The sequence below is a fragment of the Puma concolor genome, chromosome C1 (genome assembly GCF_028749965.1).
Source record: "Puma concolor isolate L17-30 chromosome C1, mPumCon1.1.hap2, whole genome shotgun sequence".
In the NCBI taxonomy this organism is placed as follows: domain Eukaryota; kingdom Metazoa; phylum Chordata; class Mammalia; order Carnivora; family Felidae; genus Puma; species Puma concolor.
The window spans coordinates 84,142,775-84,153,274 of record NC_141674.1 but is presented as its reverse complement, the minus strand read 5'-3'; positions in this window follow the sequence as shown (position 1 = coordinate 84,153,274).

Genomic DNA, 10,500 nt, shown 5'->3' with positions numbered 1-10,500 from the left:
TCTAATCAATGACTAACAAAAGCTTCTATCTCTTCTTTCCACATCTCATGAAAGAGAAGAATCTGATTTGTTGCTAGTCAAGTGGTTAACCCTTTTATTATCCAAGAGAGGTAACTGAAAGTGATCACATGGCACATCAGGTTTCCCCTTAGAGAGGTTCTGTGAAGTTCAGATTTTTTAGAACACACTCTTAAAAATGGACAAGACACATTAACATTTCCAGAATACTAATCAGGTTGAAAACATAGAGATGCTCTATACATAACGTGTTCCTATACAATATCTGTTTCAATTTTACAGATTCTTTTTTTAAATTTTTTAATGTTTATTTATTTTTGAGAGACAGACATACAGAGCATGAGAGGGGGAGGGACAGAGAGAGAGGAAAACACAGAATCTGAAGCAGGCTCCAGGCTCTGAGCTGTCAGCACAGAGCCTGATGCAAGGCTCAAACCCATGAACTGCAATTATGACCTGAGTCAAAATTGGACGCTTAACCAATTGAGCCACCCAGGCGCCCCTACAGACAGATTCTTAATGTGGAACACAGGTTGTCAAATTGTTGTGATCCAGCACAAAAAATAATTGCACAGGCCCCCTAAAATTTATAAATTACATACACAGATTAGTTGTTATCTTAAAAAGCACATTTTAATACAAATACAAAATTGGAGTTTTGAAGGGTGAAATAAAATTTTATATAAGTTAAAGTTTATTTTCTCTACATATCCTTGATCAGAGACTACTTTTACTTAATTTCAGGTAATATTTGATTACAAAAACCATGTATCATACTACGCATTGAGCATCATTCCAATGCTTTTCAAATATTAACTCATGTAATTCTCTAACTACCCTGGGAGACAGGTACTGTTATTCCCATTTCACATATGTGGAAATTGACACATAGAAGGTTAGGTAATGTGCCCAACATCATAGAGCTAGGAAGTAGTACTGCCAAAATTTTAATCCAGGCACAATAATAACTATTACTCTATTCTTATTAAGAATCATCTATCTCAAAAGTCATTCATCATTAAACCAATCCAAAATTCCCAGGTGCCTTTGTGGCCTTTGGCAACTATCTTTCCATAATTTAATTGTCCTTTTTTTTAGGTTATACTTTATTTTACATTCTCCTACTCGCTATTGCTTACAAGAGCATTAAATTCTCCTTGTCTCACCAGAAGTAAGGCTCTCCCACAGCATTGACAAAGCAATTAATAAGATCTCCAATAGTCAGATTAGTGTAGGGAAAAAGCAGTTGGAAGAAAACCCTCCAGTATATCACTGTAAATATAAGCATGGAGGCACTCCTTGGTGGACTGTTCTTAGCATGTGTATTAAGAAGAAACCCAGTGGGCAACATTCTTTGTAACATCTTTCCACTGTTCCTGACTACACTGTCTCTGGGACAACTTAACATGAGTTCCTCAAGATATTTCTTCTTTTTCTCCAGCAAAGAACTTGACACTTCACACATGATGGGAAGTCAGACTAATTAGAATTTTACTTTTAGACTCTACTTTCCTACTAGGAAATCTGGCAATGTAGATCCAAAAATGGTTAGATGATGCAACAAAGACCCCCTGTTAATCACCACAAAAGTGCTGGGAGTGTGTCCTTGATATGTGTTCTTTCCTTTGTCTTTATGCCATGACTGTTGCTTTTTGTTCCTGACATTATTTATTTCTTTGTTCTTGTGAATTACAAGACTAAAGTGCTTTGAGAAAATAACATTTGTTCTTCTAAGTGTTTCCATGGTCATCTGCAGTGATCCAAATTTTAGTTTGAAAGGGAGTTGGCAACAATTCCAAAAGCTGAGTAACAAATGCTTATTAACCTATTGGACTCACTTCTGGCTATTTGTACTAGGGACAAATCGGTGCTGCCATGTTGGCCTCCATACCGTAGAGGACACTGGACACAATTCTCTTGCCTATCTCACAACCTCTACTTCTTCTCATGCTGTCTAGAGCCTGTTTTAATTTATTATACCTTCTCAGTTTTTCCACCTCATCCTGAAAACATTTCTCTTACTTTCTAATTGAATATAAATCTAAATCGTTTTGTAAGGACCTTGAGAATGAGGCATGAACCACTTCTTGGTGGTTCCTTAAATAATTTCTATGACTTTTCACTGAAATCCTTCGGCTCTGAATCCTCTTGTGTAAACTTTATGCTGCTCTTCCTGACCTATAAAGGGAAAGGAACACCTCAAAGTTGTAGAATTACTTGAATATCAGTTGAGGTAAAGAACTATTATCAGATTTCTCTAAATTTATGGATTTTATGAGTTTTCAGTTAACCCATGTGAATTAAATTGAGTTTCTCAGGTAAACAGAGGACATCTGTTCATCTAAAGGGAGAAAAAAGTCATAAAAGTTTATGCTCCTGCCCCAAAGGGAGACTGAACCTCCCACCTGAATTTCAGAAAGATATATAGCACATTTTGGGGAAACAGAAACAAGCCAAGAGGGTTGGGAAACTGACAGCTTTAAAAACTGCCAATAGGCTTCAATATCTTTACTGTTTTCCCTATAGGAATTCAGCAGCAATGGAAATAGTCTGTGAATAGGCATTGGGCTCAGATCTCTGACTCTGCAAAGAGAGATTCTACAAAGCACGGTCCCCAGATGCCAGACACAGCTTCAGGGAAAGTTGCCTTTGATATGTGCATAACATGGTATGGTGAGAGAAATAATATGAAGTTCACCCTCCATTCCAGACTAACATAATGCAACAATAAACAATAAACAGAAATGAATTTTGGAAAGTCCACAGGGAAGAAAGGCTGTCAGGAAGTGATGCTCTGGTTGGTTGTAAAAACTAGAAGAAGGAAAAGAAGGTGCCTGCAATGGAATGGAAACAATGGAAATACGTCCCCTTTCCTAAGTCAACGTTGTTGAGTTTTAAAAGAAAAAGAGGCACAAATTTGAAAGCATCCAAAGCCAGTCCCCAGACACCCAAGCCGGCCAAATTCTGGTGTTCCTGCCTAGGGTGTCATAAGTGCAAACCCTGGGGACTGCAAGGAGAGAAACTGAAAAACATTTCTCAGGATAAGGACATCTCAGTGGTATGACTTCCTACGTTTGAAGCTGGTTTACAGTAACAAACTGTCCGTTTACTTATTTATTCAAAAAACATTTACAGTTTCTAATACGGGTGAAGCCCTGTGCTAGGTGAAGACACAAAGATTAAAAGACAAGGTACCTGTTCAGTCTTCAAGGATCTTACCCTTCAGCAGAGAAACTAATACACACAAAAAAAGTTAAAAAGGGCAATGTTCTAAGGAGCACTGAAGACTGAGGAAACTGATGGAAGAAGTCAAGTTGACTTTCAGAGATGATGGAGTACCTGTACTGAGACTTTTAAATGTTAGCAGAAATGTGCTTAGCTGTTGAAAAGTGAGACTGCATTTTAGTCAAAGGTACTAACATGTACCAAAGTACAGAAGGACGAGGCTGCCTGGCTCATCCCAGAACAGATGAGTAAGACTGGAAATCAGAACTATGGGAAAACAGGCAGAAGACCAAACCTTTGACAGTGTGAAGGAAATGAGTGTTTATCAGTTTTTATTACAACAACTGCTTGCTGTCTTATATTTATTAAAAAAATTTAATGTGACTTTGTGGCAAAAATAAATTTAAAAATAAATAAGATAAAAAAGATTTTAAAATAAATAACAAAAAACCCTATTCTGTGGTTCTGATGCTACCAAGGGGTGGAGGGGGGAGAATATCCCAACCCCTCAATTTTTCATGAAACTGATTAGCAGTGACAATGCATAAAAATTCAATGACGTTGTTATGCCAGTGAAACAATAGGAAATATAAAGTGTTTTCTCAAGCACATGTCTTTTTATTCATTTAGAAATTAGTTTATCCTGAAACTTTTCAAACATACGCAAAAGAAGAAAGTATAATGGTTTCTCCACATAAGCCTCAAAATTTTGCTCCATTGGATGTAGCCATTTTTTTAAATCTTCACTGAAGTATTCTAAATTCTAGACCTCCTTGCATTTTACTCATATATTTCAGTGTATAACTTTTCAAAAATATGACATTTCCTTAACAATTATGATGCCATTATCACACCTAAGAATTAATAATAACTCACTGCCATCATTCAATGTACACTCCATAATTATCTTCCCTGAATGTCTCTAAAAAATGCCCTAGCTATGAGTTTAACTGAATCAGGTTCATACAAGATGTACACATTACTTTTCTTTGCTTTAAAATAAAGGAGTCCCTTGTCTCTGGTACCTATTTCCCCATCATTGTTTCATTACAGAAACTTGGCTACTTACACTGTAGAATGGCTCACATTTTGGATATATCTGTGTGTTTTTGTCATGTTATTTGTGTTTAAATTTTTATTTTCTGGGGCGCCTGAGTGGCGCAGTCGGTTGAGCCTCCGACTTCAGCCAGGTCACGATCTCGCGGTCCGTGGGTTCGAGCCCCGCGTCGGGCTCTGGGCTGATGGCTCAGAGCCTGGAGCTTGTTTCTGATTCTGTGTCTCCCTCTCTCTCTGCCCCTCCCCCATTCATGCTCTGTCTCTCTCTGTCCCAAAAATAAATAAATGTTGAAAAAAAAATTAAAAAAAAAAATTTTTATTTTCTATTTTTCTAGTTAATGGAAGTTACCTCTGGAGGTTTGATTAAATGCAGAGTCCACTTATTTTGTGTTAAAAACAGTCCGTCAGTGGTGGTGTTCCTCAGGAGACACACACTGGTTGGTCCTTCTATAAAAGTGATAGCTGATTAGCAGTTCAGGTGTTATCAGCTGAACTCTCACTGTAAATTTCCCCAACAACCTTTCCTCTAATTGTCTATTCCAGTGGAAACCACTTTCCCAAAGAATTATTTCATCGGGGATTGAACGTTTATGATTTTCTAATTCTTTCCACATTTATTAGCTGTCATTCTTCTGGAGAAAAAAAAAAGAATAATTAACATCAGCTGGAGCTATCTGCTTACCCAAAAATGTAGTTAGTAGAGTAAGAGTAATGCTTAATTATTTCCTTTCAACTGCTGATTATCAGAACAAGAACTTAGTACTACTTACTTTCTGAAAAGAGAATCACTTAACATTGTCCATTCAGAAAAAAAAAAAATTATTTTCAGAATACTACCTAAACAAGGAAACTTGAGTTTGATTATTTTCCCTTTCTGTATTTAATCCCCTAAAGGTAAAACTTAGGTCTATTAAATTTGCTTGGGAGCAAACTTAGTGGAATTACATGTGTAAATAAACTCTGAATAAAATTTTAAGCCATTTTATAGACACAGTTTTGTCACTAAGCAGCAGTACACTCCAAATCACCAGTTTGAGCATTCTCACCCATTCTAGAACTTTTACGATGATAAGATTCCATGGAAGAAATCAGCCCCTGGTCCCACCTCCTGTTCAAAGGAGTTTAGAGGATATGGAAGCCAGAAAATATGTTGTCCTTTTCTTTTCTTCCATTGTGGGAATTGTGAGAAAATGTAAATTTTATAATATATGTATAGGAATTCATAGCATGTGCTCCAAACTCAAAGAATTGGCATTGTTAATTTGTGACTAATCTAGAAAGCATAAAGACTGCCATACTACAGGAAGAAAGCATTTGAGTGGTTTCAGAGAATAATATGGGGACCATTGCCTCAATTATATTTCTTCCAAATGTTGTCATTAATAATTGGCATTGCCAAACTCCATTTCTACCTATCCCCACATGAAAAAAAAAAAAGCCTACAAGAAGTAAAAAATCCAATTTGAAAAGTAAGATCATAAATTTCTCCTCCAAAAGATAAGCAATTTCATCTAGGTACAAAATAGCTACAACTATTTTTTTTAATCCTGAATATTAATGTGTTGTGAAAAAAGCATGAACTCCACAAGCAGATGGATCATCAACAAGGGGATTAAACAGCCCTCAAAAGGCTCTCCAAAGAGCCATTAAAAATTGTCAAGGAATCAGAAAATTCCATAGTAAATGACCCAAATGACTTTGAGAAATGAAAAATAAGGAAGCTGAAATAACAAAATAATAATAGTACTTGCTACTTACATAATAGCTTTCTTGAGAGAATTCTGAAACACTTTCCAAACATTAATCCAATAATTTTTGTCATTAGTCTACACAGTACTAAGGGGGACTTTTATGTTATTTCTCACTGAGCACATGGGGAAACTAAGGCTTAGAAAGACAAAGATGGTGTGACTTTAATAGAATTGCCCCTCATATAACAAAAAGTCAATGCCAGAGAGGAAATGCAATCTCAATTTTCATTATATTACGAGATGGCATTTATTCAAAATTAATTTGTTATATTAGAGTAAAGAGAACAGATGTAAAAATATTACCAATAGTTAGTTATCTAAAACCTAGGGAATTCATTAAAACAGAAACAAGCATACCTAAAATGAAGATCTGGAGAAAATATGTATCCTACATTTGGAAAAACAGTTTTTGAAATAGAAAGATAAAGAATTACATTCATACATGTATTTTTGTTAAATAATTTACATTCCATTCTGGTCCAAATGGCACTTAGGAAAACAGCTCAATAAAATAGCTAATATAATAAAATTCCAAACTGTAACTGACTAATAATGGAGGAGAAACCAGGTAACTACGACAATTTCAGGACAGAATCATAGCCTTCTGGTAGTGAATTCACAGCTTCTCTGACACAAATTCAGTTTAATATAAACAGCAAAGCATCCGAGACTCACAAACTGCTGTTGATGGAAGTAAACCAGGTAAGGAACTCTGCAGGGGAGAACACTATAAACCAGCAGTAACAGGGGGAAAATTCAGTTTGTAGCAGAAACTGTAGCAACACCAAAGAGCATCATACCTGAGAAAACAACTGCACAGTAAGGGGAAAAGGGCATGCCTCTTATTCTTTGTAAAGACTGGCAGCTGCGTGAAAGAAAAACCTATGTGCTTTTAAATCTATTCCTAAGGGACATACTCTGTTATTTCTAGGAGGAAATATCATTTCTTACAATGTGAGATTAATGAAGCCCATGAACTGCACACTGAAAAAGTTGACTAACTTTGGTGTGAAATTGGGCATATGTATAGGGTGTGTATGAAGTTGGGTGTGTGTGTGTGTGTGTGTGTGTGTGTGTACTAAAGTGTGAGGTGGGGAGAAGAGAAGAGAGATAGAGTTGACTATTCAACAGTCAGACTCTAGTACTTAAGATACCAAGAGTTGGGGCACCCCACCACCACCACCAAAAAAAGGGAGATTAAATACCTTTCTGAAAGAAGTGGATATATTTTATTTATTTTTTTTTAATTTTTTTTTCAACATTTTTTATTTATTTTTGGGACAGAGAGAGATAGAGCATGAACGGGGGAGGGGCAGAGAGAGAGGGAGACACAGAATCGGAAACAGGCTCCAGGCTCCGAGCCATCAGCCCAGAGCCTGACGCAGGGCTCGAACTCACGAACCGCGAGATCGTGACCTGGCTGAAGTCGGACGCTTAACCGACTGCGCCACCCAGGCGCCCCGAGAAGTGGATATATTTTAAATAAGAAATGATCATCATGGCTAAATTCCAAGAATTGTTAGGTTTCAGTATATTTATTTATAGTTTGGCATTGTTTTATTGTGAATTCCACATTGAAAATGTGTCATAACCTTGGTTAAGGTTCAGTCAGGATCTCTGAAGGTCTATACCTTTGCTCTGAAGCCTCATCAGAATAGAAGATTTTCCCTTCCGGGAGAGAAAAGCATCCTAGAACACTGGAGATCATCCTCTGACTATGACATCCCCAGTGTAGGAACACTGTGTGTGTCGTCATGGATTATACACATTAGAAAGAATCCAGCTTAATGAGGTCAGGCTTAGGGCTCTCCATCCATTAACTCAGGATTCTTTTTTTTTTTTTTTTTAATTTGGGGTGTGGGAGTCAGGGAGAGGTGTCATTTATAGAAATTTGGCCTGGGAATCATGAGGTTCTTCTTTCTAATTCTGCAGAACCCACCTTATCTGAAGGGAAGCACATGACCCAATGTCAGACTGCCTGGCTCAACAACATACTGGTATGTATTGTATTGGGTTGATGTGACGATTAAATGTGTTAAAAAGAAGTAATACATATTCCAGATTTAAAATGGTGCATAAGGGGGTGCTTGGGTAGCTCAGTCAGTTAAGTGTCTGACTTCGGCTTAGGTCATGATCTCACGGTTTGTGAATCTGAGAGCTGCACTGACAGCTCAGAGCCTGGAGCCTGCTTCAGATTCTGTGTCTCCTACTCTCTCTGCCCCTCCACTGCCCACACACACACACACACTCTCTCTCTCTCTCAAAAATAAATAAACATTAAAAAAAATTTTTTTAATAGTGCATAGGCCAGAAGAAGCATTCAGTGGCATTAAATAATTTTAGGCCACTTCATCCAATACTGGCCAAGCCCATCAGAGGCTATGCAACACCATTCTCTCTAATCCTAATATCAGCAGATGGGAAGCATGATTCCTTCTGATTGGAAGGGAAGCTCTAGTCAAAATGCTTATGTGATTTTAGAAAATGGCTTCAACTTTTCAGACTAAGGCTATAAGCATAGGCCTTTGTAGTACACACCCATGTGCCTTGCCTAGCTTCCCGAGGATCCCTTTCACAAGTTCCCTGCGCCCCTAGCCCAGTACCACCTGTACGTCAGAGGTCTGCCCCTCACACTGAGGAGATAACAAGTGCCTAGGGTTTAGCATTTACTGCTTCCAGGCTCTTCCCTTCTCAGTGCAGTTCCCAACAGACCAACTGGTGTGAAAGTATAGAAATCCTGCTCCTTTGCCTTGTAGGGGACATACTCTCAAACTCTGAGACATAGTTTATACTCCAGGACTGGGATGAAAAAGGTGCCCCTGGCTTGGCTTCTTCCCTTCTATATCCTGCTGCCCCCATTTCCTTAGGGGTTTCTCCAGAGAAATAAAATGACTTGCACCTCAAGCCTTGCTTGGCTCAGGATCTGCTGCTAGAAGACCATGATCTCAGACAGCCCTCATTAGAAATTATCTTGAGAGAAAAATGACAAGTGAGAGAGGAGTAGAGAAGATAATATATACTCCAACTTGGGAAAAGCAAAGGTTACAGAGTCATCAGTTCATTAATTCTGTCTTTCATTCCTATTTCATGTAGTTGATTTCCTTCTCCTTGCAAAACTTCCACCAGTTCACAGGTAGTAATGGGCAGAGGCTAAGAGAGCTAGGATATGTCCTGGTAATTCAATGGCAGAAAAGAGTTATATATAATTTCCTATCCTCTTCCAGAACAGCTGTAGAGTATAATCTAACTGACCTAGGTGATGCAGTAGGAAGGTAGAAAGAACAGGGAGACAGACATTAAGCATACAATTCTGTCCTAAAGGGAGGGCTGGGGATCAGGTCAGAGAAACATGTCCAAATAAGATGCTTAATGATAGGTAGAATCTGACATAAGGACTAGAGGCCAAAGAGCAGAGCCAAGGTGAGTCAAACAGCCTGAGATTACAGAAAGGAGTAATAATAAGTTGGTAAAAATGAACTAAAGATGATCTTGAAAAAATGGGAGTCAGGAGAGTGAATGGGTTTTCATACATTCCTCATCCTCTTTGGTATGGATACATGAGGTGGATTTGTAGAAACCCCCTTCTCCAGAATGAGACAGAGCCAGGTTTTTACTATGGTCGCTTAGCGAAATACTGTAGCATATTCTATTGTTCTTGATTTAGAATATATGTGGTTGTGCCAAAACTTTTATTCTCAATTGCATATGAAAGGGGTGAAGGTAGATTTATGGGGAAATAGGATTGATTACAGGTTATCTTCAACAGGTGGTTCTGGGTAGAGAGTTCTGGAAGGAGGTATGCTTTTTTTTCCCTTATTGTGAGGGGTAAGCATAGACTGAGAAGTGAGCATGCTGTCATCATCTCTCTTCCTCTCAGATGCCCTGAGGTAGGAACATCTGGATCTTCTTTTTTATTACCCCCTGGTAGAATGGAGATGATGTCAAAAGACTCCACTTAAATAGTCATTGATCTAGCAGCTGGTCAGGCTCAGAGTGCTTCTGGTACTGGGAAGTCAGGAAGTAGCAAGGTTCTGAGTGGGAGATTAGGTTGGTTGTTACTTGCCAATTACTAACTAGCTTGATGGGAGGACTAGCCATGTTCACCTCATGAATATAAGAGGCTGATACAGTGTCTTTCAAACTTGTTTGACAACTGCCCATAGTGGTAACATATGTGAATCATGACCCATAAGACACAAACTCACACAAAGACACACACACATAACCAAAAGAAATGTTTCACAAAACTAATACTCTTCCATATTTTGTATATACAAGCTGATGTTTTCTATTTTATTAAAAAATACTGGTCAAGATCCATTCATTTCATATTATGAGCCTTTCACCATTTGAAAAATATTGCTTTACAACCCAGATGACAAATTCCATCTGGACATCATTGGTTTTAGGGAAGGACTGGTGGTTGACAGATGGATGCAGAAGTCAAGGT